This window comes from Cryptomeria japonica, chromosome 5, assembly GCF_030272615.1.
Source record: "Cryptomeria japonica chromosome 5, Sugi_1.0, whole genome shotgun sequence".
Taxonomy (NCBI): Eukaryota; Viridiplantae; Streptophyta; class Pinopsida; order Cupressales; family Cupressaceae; genus Cryptomeria; species Cryptomeria japonica.
In genome coordinates, this window is record NC_081409.1 from 726,155,664 (window position 1) to 726,168,115 (window position 12,452).

The following is a 12,452-nucleotide window of genomic DNA, read 5'->3' on the forward strand; positions in this document are numbered from 1 at the left end:
CAAGGTGACATAGTCAACGTTGAATTTGTCAAAGGTGTTCTTTCCTGAGCAAATGGCGTAGAACCATCGGGGAAAGTCATAAGCTTCATTTTCTTGGATCACTTTCCTGTCCACCAGCATTTGCCTCGGAGTCTTCGTTAGAGCCCTGACTCGCGAAATGGTTAAGTCTTGGTAAATGTCTACATCCTCCCATAATCCTTCTGCTGTCTCCAATCTGTTTAGGAGGGCCACGAGCTTCGAATGAAGCTGAGCTAGATCCTCAATGAATTTTCCTGCTTCAGCATAAACGTCCTCTACCCATTCCTGAGAATTTTGCGCCATTGCTCTAATGGGCTCTGCATCATCAACCACTTCCTTGGGAAGGGAGGGAGGAGGAGTGAATGAAGGACCTGCCTCCCTGAGGGTTTTTTTGAAACACTTGACGTATTCGCATAGGACTCTATTTTCTTCCCTCAGTCGCTTACATTTCGCCTTTGATTTGAGCAACTTCTCCTTCATGGCTAAGGAAGATTCTTCAAAGTCTCCCACTACTTGACCTGTGGAAGCATGGCCAAGATCAATTTGTCTAATGACGTAATTCTCTTGCCTAATCTCACTCCTATCTTTATCCACTTCAGGTTCAACAATGTGCAAGGTCCGGGATCCAGATTCTTCCCTGACCACCTTGGAAAACTTCCGGGGAGCCTTTCTTTCCGTTGGCCGATCCATCCTCTTCAATAATTCTTCCAACTTCTGAGCAGGATTGGTTTCTCCTTCTGCTTCATTCCCCAGCCTGCCTATCAACCAGTCTGGAGCAGGGATGGAGTGGCTATGATCTTCTACATGCTCCTATTCTTGAGATTCTTCCTCCATTTCACCAAGGATAGTCTCAATGAAGCTATCTTGGCGAGCTTCCTCCTGATGCAGGGGACTTTCTTGCCTCTGACTTTTCGGTCGACAGTGTCCTTGTGAAGCATTGATGCTGAGTATATCGGGTGCTGGAACGCTCCCTAGAAGTGGACCTGTGGAATGTGGAAACATCTCTACTTCCTGCATGCTCGAGGAACTAACTAGTGAATGCTCCCTTTCTGTCCTTGCTCTCTTCTGTGGAGGTTCCTCTTGTTGGGCTTCCTGTTGAATCTCCTGTGGGATTTCCTGTTGGGTATCTTTCTTCTTTGTTGTCCTTGGCCTCTTTGGGGCATTTTTCCCTTTGTCCATTTGGGCTTCCCTTCCTGCTTGAACTTGTGAAGAGCTTTTAGTTGCCTCACTGTGGGAATCCAGACTTCCCATTAGCTGGTATGTTAGATGGACATTTTCTTCCACCAACTTTCTTATCTGCCTGTCAATCCAGTGCTTAGTGAATTTCAGCACTGGTCTAGCCAAGATATTCAAATCATCCATCTCGGGCTCTGACCAATTTGGCAATTGAATAGGTTGATCCTTTACTTTCTCAAATTCAGGTTGTATCAAAACTGCATGTTCCTCCACCTGATAAATTTCATTTATCTTGATGGTGTCGAGGGACAATCTGGAATGCATTCTCTTCCGGACCTCAAGGTCATCCTCGACACTTGCCTAGTAATCTTCCAAGTGAAACTTGCGTATGAATTTGATGCCAGCAACCTTCCTAACTTGGCTGTAAGGATCATATTGGGCCTTGGATGTATAAAATGGCAAGCGATAGAATGCCAATTCCCCTGCTGCACTTTCAGCGACTTCCAAGCCTGGGCATATTTCCAGGAAGTCACCCAAGACAACTGGAAATTCAATTGATTGCGTCTTCTTCTTCTTCTACAGTTGATCATAGGCAGTTAACTGTCTCATGAGCTCCAGCAATACAAGCTTGTCTGATGGATATCTGGGCAACTTGTATGACTGGAAGGAGAATCCTTGCGTCCTCATGTAAGTGAATTTAGGGAATTGTAAGAACGCAGCTCCATACCTCTGAACCAAGGCACTTGCTTGCGGTGACATCCTTATGTGCAACTTCTTCTGCATGAGCCGCGTCAAGTATGGTGAAGGCGTCATTCGCCAACCTGTAAGAATTAATATTGTGGAGATGCAGTTGGGGATAACATTCATATACTTTTAACTAAGCTGGTCCGCAACCCATGATTCCTCTTGCTGGCAGCCCATCGAATCCTCCTCTTCGCGCAAGCATATAGAACAGGTAGGAGCTCATAAAAAAGGACTGGGATCTTTTCTCTTTTAAGCTCTTCAACTGCTCATGCAAGTAGTGACTCATCAATCTGGCCTAGTCGATCAACGTATTTGAATTTATGATCTCGCCTATGTAGAAGAACATCCATGCCTCAAAGTTCACTGAATGTGGGCATCCCATTACTCTGCTTAGCATTTTCATCAAGTCTACGTACTCTTGCTTGAACTCGAAGATGGCGAGAGTTTGGGCATCTTGGAAACATGCACTCTAGGCTTCAACAACCACTGTTTATTAATCAAATCAGCACACCTGGCAGGACCTGCTTCATATACTGCCTGAGCTTCGCTGCTGGTCCTGTACGTCATGGAATAATGTGAAGGAATTCCGAAAGCCTCACCAATTGACTCCGGAGTCAATGTTGCCAGCAGCTTGCCATCTGGCGTTGAGATTGTTTTTCGCTCTAGATTGTAATGTGCTGCACATTCCAAGACTAGGTCTGGGCATTGAATAGCAAGAGGAAAACCAGCTGCCGCAGCAATTCCACTTTTCACAATTTTGACAGCTGTCGGGGATGGATTGTGCCCTGCTGTTCCAAACATTCGGATCTTGAATCTAGCCAGGTTGAATGTGCCTAGATTAGTATCGCTGATTTCATCCCATCTTGAATTCAACCGAGAATGAGGGAGAAAAATTTTCATTTCCGCCTTGATCAATGCCTGCCTGGAGACAGTGGCTTCTTTGCTTGATTCCGCCATCCTGGAAGCACCTTGGAAATGATAAAAACAGAGACTAAGTATGACTATTCTTCACTTCTCCACTTCTTCTTTCCTAAATCTTGCACGTGAGAAATGAAATGCCTTTCTAAACTTATATAGAATTCTTAAGAGGCATTAATTTAGCAATTGCATTCATGATGCGTCATACTTTCTCCAATCACTACGCCATGCAAAGGCAACTTCCCATGCGAATGAGTTCAAATTTAGAACTTTCCTTAAATTCTCCAAGTCATCTGTCATACTTGGAAGATTCTCTTTGCCAACTCGTTGATTTTCATTCTTTCCAATTTTGGAGGGAATTCGAAGGATTCTCTCAGGATTTGCTCGATTCCATTCTAACTTGTCATCTCTTGCTTTCGAAGGAATTTCCATGTCTTATTTCAACATCCCTATTTTTTAGGGATCCTCCTAAAATTTAGGAGTCAGGTTCATTGGATGAAGAATTTCACCCCGATTCCGGATCTATAAAATTTTCCACACTCCGTCGAGATTCGGTGTCTAAAAATAGCAAATTCAAAAATTTGCTTGAGGGTAATTTTGCTTTTTATTCCTCCTTGACTCCTTGGATTCCATGCCTTAGGCAAAATTTCAACTTTTCAGCTTGGGCGTTGAATTCACTATGCCTTGGAATTTTTTCATTTTTTACACCTTCCATGGGTATATCATTTTGGCGCCCAATCACTCCCTTGGGCAGAGTTTTCACTAGGAAAGGATTCATGGAATTGTCCTTCTCTCCTTGGGCATGCCACTTTGGCGCCTTCCCTCATGTCTGGGCGCAAATCACACTTGGCCAAGGATTTTTTCATTTGTCCAGCTATCCTTGCCTCCTCCATTTTGGCGCCCAAGTCCACATTTGGGCGGATTTTCTCATGGGCCAAAGATTCATGAAATTTGTCCATCTGTCCTTGCCTCCTCCATTTTGGCACCCAAGTCCACATTTGGGCGGATTTTCTCATGGGCCAAGGATTCATGAAATTTGTCCATCTATCCTTGCCTCCTCCATTTTGGTACCCAAGTCCTCATTTGGGCGGATTTTCTCATGGGCCAAGGATTCATGAAATTTGTCCGCTTATCCTTGCCTCCTCCATTTTGGCGCCCAAGTCCACATTTGGGTGGATTTTCTCATGGGCCAAGGATTCATGAAATTTGTCCATCTATCCTTGCCTCCTCCATTTTGGCGCCCAAGTCCACATTTGGGCGGATTTTCTCATGGGCCAAGGATTCATGAATTTTGTCCATCTATCTTTGCCTCCTCCATTTTGGCACCCAAGTCCACATTTGGGCGGATTTTCTCATGGGCCAAGGATTCATGAAATTTTTTCATCCAACTTTCCAGACTTAGGATAATTTGACCCTTTTGCAATTTTGGAATGACTTCCTGAACGCTGGTGAATTCCTGAGCTTTCCATTTTAGGCATAGGCTTCCAACACTTGATCAATTTCTGGCTTTCTCTGTCTGCTGTCTGACTTACCGGAATTAGAAATGTCTACGAACGTTTGATCCTTGTCGCCTTGTCTGACTGACCCTGCCAGTACTGACTTTCCAAAAATAGAAACCTTCAAAGTGTCAGCGTTAGACCCCTAGTCAGGGTGCAGGGATGACTTACTATAAATAGAAACTTACTAAAAATAGTAAGTTTGATTTTTGGCAAAATGACGACATTCCGGGACTCAGAAAAAATCCCTAAAAAATAGGGACTCTAAAAATAGAAAGTTGCTCCGTTTGGGCTCAAATTTTACTGGGAGGTCCCTTGAAGGGTCCTGATTCCAGTTGTATGTTTAGTTTTCCCAAAACCCTAACAAAAACCCCTAAACTCTAGGACATAAGGCAGAAACCTTAAAAAAGGACAAAACAGGCCCTAGACTACATAGAATTCGCTTGACAAAGAAGCAGATCACCTCTAACTGACCCCCGAACATCTGCAAAGCGAAGAGACTGAAGAGATTGCCACCAAAACACACAAAAAAACAAGACCAAACGACCAAAAGGGGCAAAAGCTAGGGGGGACCCTATCTGGGATGGGGTGATGTGTGATTAGGTCACAACATGACACATCCTAATTCAAAGGCCATCTCCCTATCTTTCTGATGCAAAGAAATGGTGAGGTGGATGTTTTCCTTCTTAAAATATGCCTTAAAACTTTTTCGTCACCTTAGAGTTTGGTGAGGCCCAATCAAGGCTACGCGGTAAAGGAATTCAAAAGAAATATTATGCCTTAAAGCAAGCTTTCCAAATCTCCATTTTAGATTTTTTGGGGCCAGCAATGCAATAAAAACATTCTAAATTCCCAAGCCAAAAGTTAGTGGGTCCCAGCAAAGAATCCTTTAAAAACTTATTTAATCCTCTATTTTGAGTTTAAAGTGGGGCCCAAAAGATGATGTGATACGGTGGAGAGAAATATGAGGGGGGGAGTGGTAGGAAATGTTAAGGGTAGCTGCTGCGTGGAGAAAGAGGGGGAATGGGATGTTGGAGGAAAGGGGGACATAAGGGATAAAAATGATGGAAGGTAGGAAATACGTAGGGTGAGGAGGTTTAGGATGTGGGAGGTAAAAGGGGTTGGTGAAAGGAGTTAGGATATATGGGGAGTAAAATGGAACGGGAGGTATAAGGGGTAGTAAAAAGGGTAAGGGGGTAGGGTGGTAGGTTAGAAAATGTAGGAAATTAAAGGTAGGTTAGGATGGGATAGGGGTAGGGGTAGAGTGGTAGGTAGGGGTAGGGGTAGGGGTAGGTAGTGAATGGGTAAGTCAATGGGTATGAGGTAGAGGCAAGCTTAGGGAAATAAGGGAGGTACATGCTATAATGGATGGGGTTAGGATAGGTGAGTTTAGAGGAATAAAGGTAGTAAATGAGGATAGGTGGATGAGTAAGGAGGTTAGGATGGGGTATATGGGGATAGTGAATGAAGTTTTAGGATATGATAGGAAAAATGGAAAGGTAGGGGAGGGAAGTGTAGGTGAAGGGTATAGGTGATGAGATGGAAGGGGAAAATGGGAACGACAATGGTGAGGGATGGAAATGAGTGAGGTGGGGTTTGGGCATCCCTTGACAATGCTGGGAGGTGTTGGTGTTGGAAATAAGTCACACCCGGACCGATAATGGACTGGTCCAAGAGGGGCCAGTAGCTCAGTGGTAGAGCACTCCAGCAGCGTATGGAAGGTCCTAGGTTCGAGTCCTAGCTGGTCCATGTCTCAACATGGTATCAGAGCCAGGTCCAGGCTAGGAGCCACAAGCACACAAGAGGTGTGGCTTAAGGGGGGGTGTTGGTGTTGGCAATAAGCCACACCAGAACCGACGATGGACTGGTCCAAGAGGGGCCAGTAGCTTAGTGGTAGAGCACTCCAGCAGCCTATGGAAGGTTCTAGGTTCGAGTCCTAGCTGGTCCATGTCTCAATAGGAGGAGTGGAAGTGATTGTGCCTTGGCTGGGCAAAGGGAGTGTTGAACCTCACTTCATCCTTAAGAAAGAGACTTGATCAGCTCCTGAGCAACTACAAACAAAAGGTTAATAGCAGAGACTCAGCAACAACCAATAACCAAGCTAAGACCACTAACCTAGAAAGCGAAAAAGTGGGGGTCCCCATTTGCGATGGGGCGATGTGTGAATACCTCACAACACAACCTTGTAGGTGAATTTCAGGTCAGATATTGTGTAAGAACAAATATGATATTTCCTACCAATGCTTGCCTTCCTCCCCACTTAGTCAAAATTCAGAACATAAGGGTATTACACTTATACACTATAGAGGGTATTACCTGCCTTCGAATAGTGGTACATTCCTATTGTTTTCCCTCCCGTGATAATGTTTCAAACAAAGTACTCGGTAACAAACTGGTACATTTCCTAGCTAGATTATCAACAAATCTTTAGAAAGTAAAGTTTCTGTTAAAGAGTCTTGTACAACTCCAGCCTTCGAAGTATTGTTTAATATAGAATATCAGGCTTATATTATGTGAGTAGGTCTCTATACTGGTAATGTTCTCCATAATATTTTTAGGAGGCATGCATATATTAAGACTGTATTTTCTTATGCTTAACAAGCGTTGAAATGAAGACGTGGAGGGCTCTAAACCCACTGGCAGCAAATGTGACCAAATAAAAAGGAGATACAAAATGTGGAGAAACTTAAATGCATACGGACATACACAAGTATTTTCCTAGTTTTCTTGTAATGCCCTTATAAAAAAACTACAGTTAGTAGACAATTGTGCTCAATTAATATTTTTATTTTGTACAATAACGTCTCTTAAATTGATTTGTTGACAAAAATCAGAGGCTCAATTTTAGGATTGGCTTTACAAGCCTCTGACTGAGGTTCACTTTCAGTCACTAAGAAAGGGTAAAAAGTATGAAATGTATTAGTAAATAGATATAAATATTTTTAATGTTGGAAGAATGATAGATAGTTTTAAAATTGGTTCTACGATTTTCAGAGCTGTACGATCTCTTTTTCTATCATCCTATTAACTACCATAGACAATCAGAAGGTTCAGTGATTCTTTAGCCAATAATCATGGCAGTTTCAGATGAATGACATTACTCAGAATATATATCTACCATAGAGTTCAAACTGGCCTAATCTAAGTCAAGAATTTCAAGGGTCTGCTGGTCTACAATGTCTTGGAAGCAAGTAATCATCACAGATGTTGTCTGTAGTTCAAATGTATGTTACACTCTACCTACAATAGTCTAGTATCTGTTCTTTGATGATCCAAGAATAATATGTTTTGAAAATTAAGAAATCAAATGTCATAGGAACCCCAAATGAAGATTAATTTGGTGATCAGGACTAATAATAGAATGGTGTTTTTATGTAATTCGTATGATATAGTAGTTGTAGGAGAAAAGTGTCCAACTTCTATCGTCAGTATATTGTATGACACAAGCCCACATGTGATATTGGAGTAGAAAGGTTATAAAAGGATCATAGAGGACTAGAATGATTGTAAAAGGACCAATAGCCAATAGTGAAGCAAATTTTGTTGTCTTCGTCTAAGGAATTGTAAGCAGCAAACAGTATTAATGTTGGTAGAAATTGTGAATAACATTCTCTACTCTTATTGGAAATCAAATGGATTAGACATGTGTATGGACAAATTGTCTTCCTATCTAGAACCAAATGGATGAGATAGAAAATCAATGCTTTACATTTGAAATTATGCTACGATTGAAATGGAGAATTTCATAATCAGTTCAAACCTTGTGTCATAAATCGTTGAAGATCATGTTACAGTTTTTACCTTAAGTTGCTCGGCTAAAATTCTCAAATTGACGGCACTACTAGTCGTCTAGTTATGTTAACTATTGTAGACTTGAGTGAATTGTTGATAAGCTAGTCTCAACTCTCAAGTACCTTGATTGGGAGTAGGAGCTGTTAGTCAAGGATAATTGATTAATCAGACTCTTTGATTGATTAGTCAAACTGAGTGTTACTCCAGGGAGTTGGAAGTTAAACTTGGAGCTTTACTTGACACTGTTTGTTAGATTCTTAGTGTACTTGTTTATTTATAGCACATCTAATATTTAAGTTTTGAGCTAGTGCACTGTATATCTATTTAGATTTAAGGACATAGCTGCAGGTTTGAGGATTCAATACTGTGTATTCACTGTTCTTATTTTCAGCAGCATTTGTTTATAGGTTGGCATATTGAAAGATTTTTGTTTTGGTTGAAGTTTCCATGTTTTAAGCTACCTATTTATAGGATTAAATTTTCTGAGTGCAAAATTTGATTACCATGGTCTGACAATTAACATGGTATCCGAATATATAGTCTGAGATTTTCATATCCTTGTATGGAGTGGGCTTCTGCTTGTGAGAGGGAGCTATCATGCTTATGTGATTGAAGTGATCCTCACCTGTGAGAGTTTGTAGGATGGGATGCCTAAAGTGTTCAGATAATTGAGTGTTGATCCAGAATTCTGATAAGATCATAGGGAGTGTGAGTGTCAAGTGGTACTTCCAGCTTCACAATTTTGAAGTGCATCTTGTAGATGTTATTGGAGGCTTGAGTGAGATAATTAATTTTAACAGTTATAGGGAACTACAATAGTGCTCGGTTCTGATTAGGAGGTAGAAGATCCATAGGGCATAAAGAGGCTCAGGTCTGGGACATAAGCATTTGTATAAGGAGCTATAACAAGGCTTGGTCCACGTATTTGTTGGATTCACTTCCATATTTATATCAGAGTTCCCAAGCTCACCGTGAGTCAGGCGAGTTTGCCGAGTTGGCGAGTCGAGTCAAGCTTGGCGAGTTTTGACAACTCGTGACTCGGACTCGACGAGTTTTTCTCATAACTCACCTGACTCGGGCAAGTTTGGCGAGTTATGGTAAAACTTGCCGAGTTTGAGCTCCAGGACTCGTGCCGCGGCATGTCAGACATGGCAGACAGAGAGGCTGAGGTTGTGGCTATGCTAGAGGAGGAGGATAGAGAACGATCCGGCATAGGCACAACTGATGTTGACCATTGTGGCACCTCAAAGGCGGAGACTATGGCTACTTAGTCATCCAGGACCTACCTTAGATGCCTTTGTAGGAGGCAGATAGACTACTCTGAGGCTGAGGCTGAGGATGAGCTAGAGCTTCTATTTGATGATGTTATAGTGTCTTTAAGCTTTATTCAATAATGGGTGCATTAAACAAGTTTTAAATCGTTAAAAATCTCTAAATTTCAAGGGTTTTTTTATTTTGCTGAGTTATTGCCGAGTCATAGCTGAGTCACAAGTCGAGTCGGCCTTGCCGAGTCCGAGTCTGGGAACTTTGATTCATATAATACTTCACATGTGTATAAGTCAATTCCAAGATTTCATTTGAGCCTTCTGCATTTGAACCTTGTAATCCTTGTATCTTTTCATCGCAGGCTGGTAGGATCAATGCTCTGATACCAATTTTAATGTCTCCTTTTGGGATTATTCTTTAAAACAATAATTTTCATATATATATATATATATAGTGAATTCTCCAGAAATACTTTGCAAAACTGTTGAATAAAGGATGCCATCCCTAACTCAATATTGAAAATACCAAGGACCCCATTCCTAGCTTGTCAAGGGCATGGAAAGACCCCAACCTTTCAACAATCAGCACACCCTGTGAGCCCGGACCCAGTCCAATTTGCAAATACTACCTTGAATTCAAAATTGAACTTGACGTATTTAGGTACCTATCACTACTATGTCTGCTATCATAGTAAAAATATAATGTTATTTGTTGGATGAAACATAGGTGCTGCCTTTGCATTTAATAACCTTTATCTATCTCTGTAGTCGACATTTCTAATCTGGTTGTGGATTGTGTAGGTGAAAGTTTAACCAAGAATTGCAAAGAGTAAATACTGGGTTACAGTTCAGATAATAAAATTTCGTTCTTTTCCAAAAAGAACTTATCTGTTAGCTGTTGGTAGTAGAAGAATAATAGGTGACTGTGAAAGTAATGAAATAACTGTCCTTCTATATACATATGGTAAATTTGAATGTAAAATATGGAAGCTTAGACTAACTATGTGAGCTGTTTGACAAAATGCCTCCAAGAAATGTGACCTTACATAGTGCCAAGAGGGCAGGGTACGTTCAAAATAGATTGTTGAGAAGGCCTTACAAACTTTTTAGTTAATTGAACTAGCTTCCTGCTTCCTTGTGCTCAAACTAGAGTTTGAAAATAGGGTATGGATACGTAGCCAACCATGACTAAAAAGGGATTCCTGTAACATTTAAATCAGAAGAGCCACTTCTTATCACCATAGCCTTCACAAAATATGCAAAGAATTTAATAAAGAATTTATACATGAATTTTCTCCTGAATGATATCAAACTATGATATTTACACAGCATTTTGGCAAATATTGTCATGCCTTTGTTTTAGGTGTATGTACAGTACAAAATTTGAAAAGACATTTTGATGAACATTTAATTTTGAAATATCCACTCCTACAGCTATAAAATAATTAGTCTAGAATGACCTCTATTTATGGGTATAGCTATTAAAGAGATTGAAGGCTTATTCAAATTAGTTATGGCTGTAGCAAGCAGCAGCCGCTGTATGTTTTTTGGTATAGTTAAATGAAATGGTGGGATCGCCTTGGTAGCCTAATGGTTGAAAGAGTAGCAGATTGAGACATGATAATCATACACAACATAGAGATAGGTGGTTTAATATTGGCAGAAGTATGATGTTGTCTTGAATGTGCAGATGCTCTGCAATCTTGGCTGCTGCCCTAAACATCATTGTGTAATCAGACAAAATTCTCTCATGTCTCGATTAATATTTTGATTTTCAATTCCTTTTTAGTTTTATTTTTCTCTTTCTTAGCTTTCCGAAATATTTTAAAGTTTTGAATTCTGAGGAGAAATGAGGAAGTTATGGCAATTTTATGACAGCTTAGAATTCTGTTTTGAAGTGCTAAATTGTCTCAATGAATAGATAAAGTATTAAACATTATTAAAATGTTATGAATCTACTGGATAGTGATGTTTGGATAACTTGAGTTTTAGCTTGGAAAAGGGATGCAAACTTTAGGTTTTCAAGAAGAAATCTAACCAATCACGGAAAGGTTTTGTTAAACATAATGTAAAGAGTTGGAGATGGCTAGCTTCCTTAAAGGGCTTCTCTAGCAAACTCAAATGGAGTTAGTATGATCTCCCTAGTGCATGATCTTTGATATAATGTTGAGTAGAAACAAAAATTGCTGTCTCCATATCATGTGTATTAAGGTTTATAATCTTTGTGTTATGAATAAACTTTTTGTCCATCATTATCTTGTGCAATAGGGGGAAGTGATCATAATGTGCAAAAAGATCATTGATGGGATCCAGATTTTAGGATTATGAATGTAGATTGGGATGGAAAAGAGATTATTTATTTCATTAATAAAAAACATTCTATTAGTATCCTACCTTTAACTATAGTAACTAATAAGGTTCAAACAAATAGTGTAAAGTTGCTTTAAGGTCCCCATTAGAAGGCTTGTATCAAATATATTCACATGGAAAGTATTTGAAGAGATTTGATAGTGTTTATTTAGATATCTCCCTCTAGTTTGGGCATAATTCTATGTTTGGTTCTACCCCATCATCTACTGAGTAGATTGCATAGAACTTGCTGAAATTATATGTGGCTTAGGTTAGTTGTGAGATCCTTGAATGACTTCATAAATGAAGTCTCTTTTAGATATTCGGGGTGTGATTGGAGTATTAGTCATGGCTAAGGCAAACATATACCTATGTTGTAAGGTCACATATACTTCCTCTTTGACTTGTTGATATCTATCATTGAGTTCCTCTTTGACTTTTTGATATCTATCATTGAGTTCCTCTTTGACTTTTTGATATCTATCATTGAGTTCCTCTTTGACTTTTTGATATCTATCATTGAACTATAAGATAAATGGTTAAAGTATGTCATTGCAAACAAAGAGAATTTCTCTTGTCAAGTAATCAATGTAACATGTACTTCCTTTAAATGGTTGATATCTATGACCAAGCTATAAGAGAAATGGTTAAAGTATGTCATTGTAAACAAATATAATTTCTTTTGTTAAGTAAT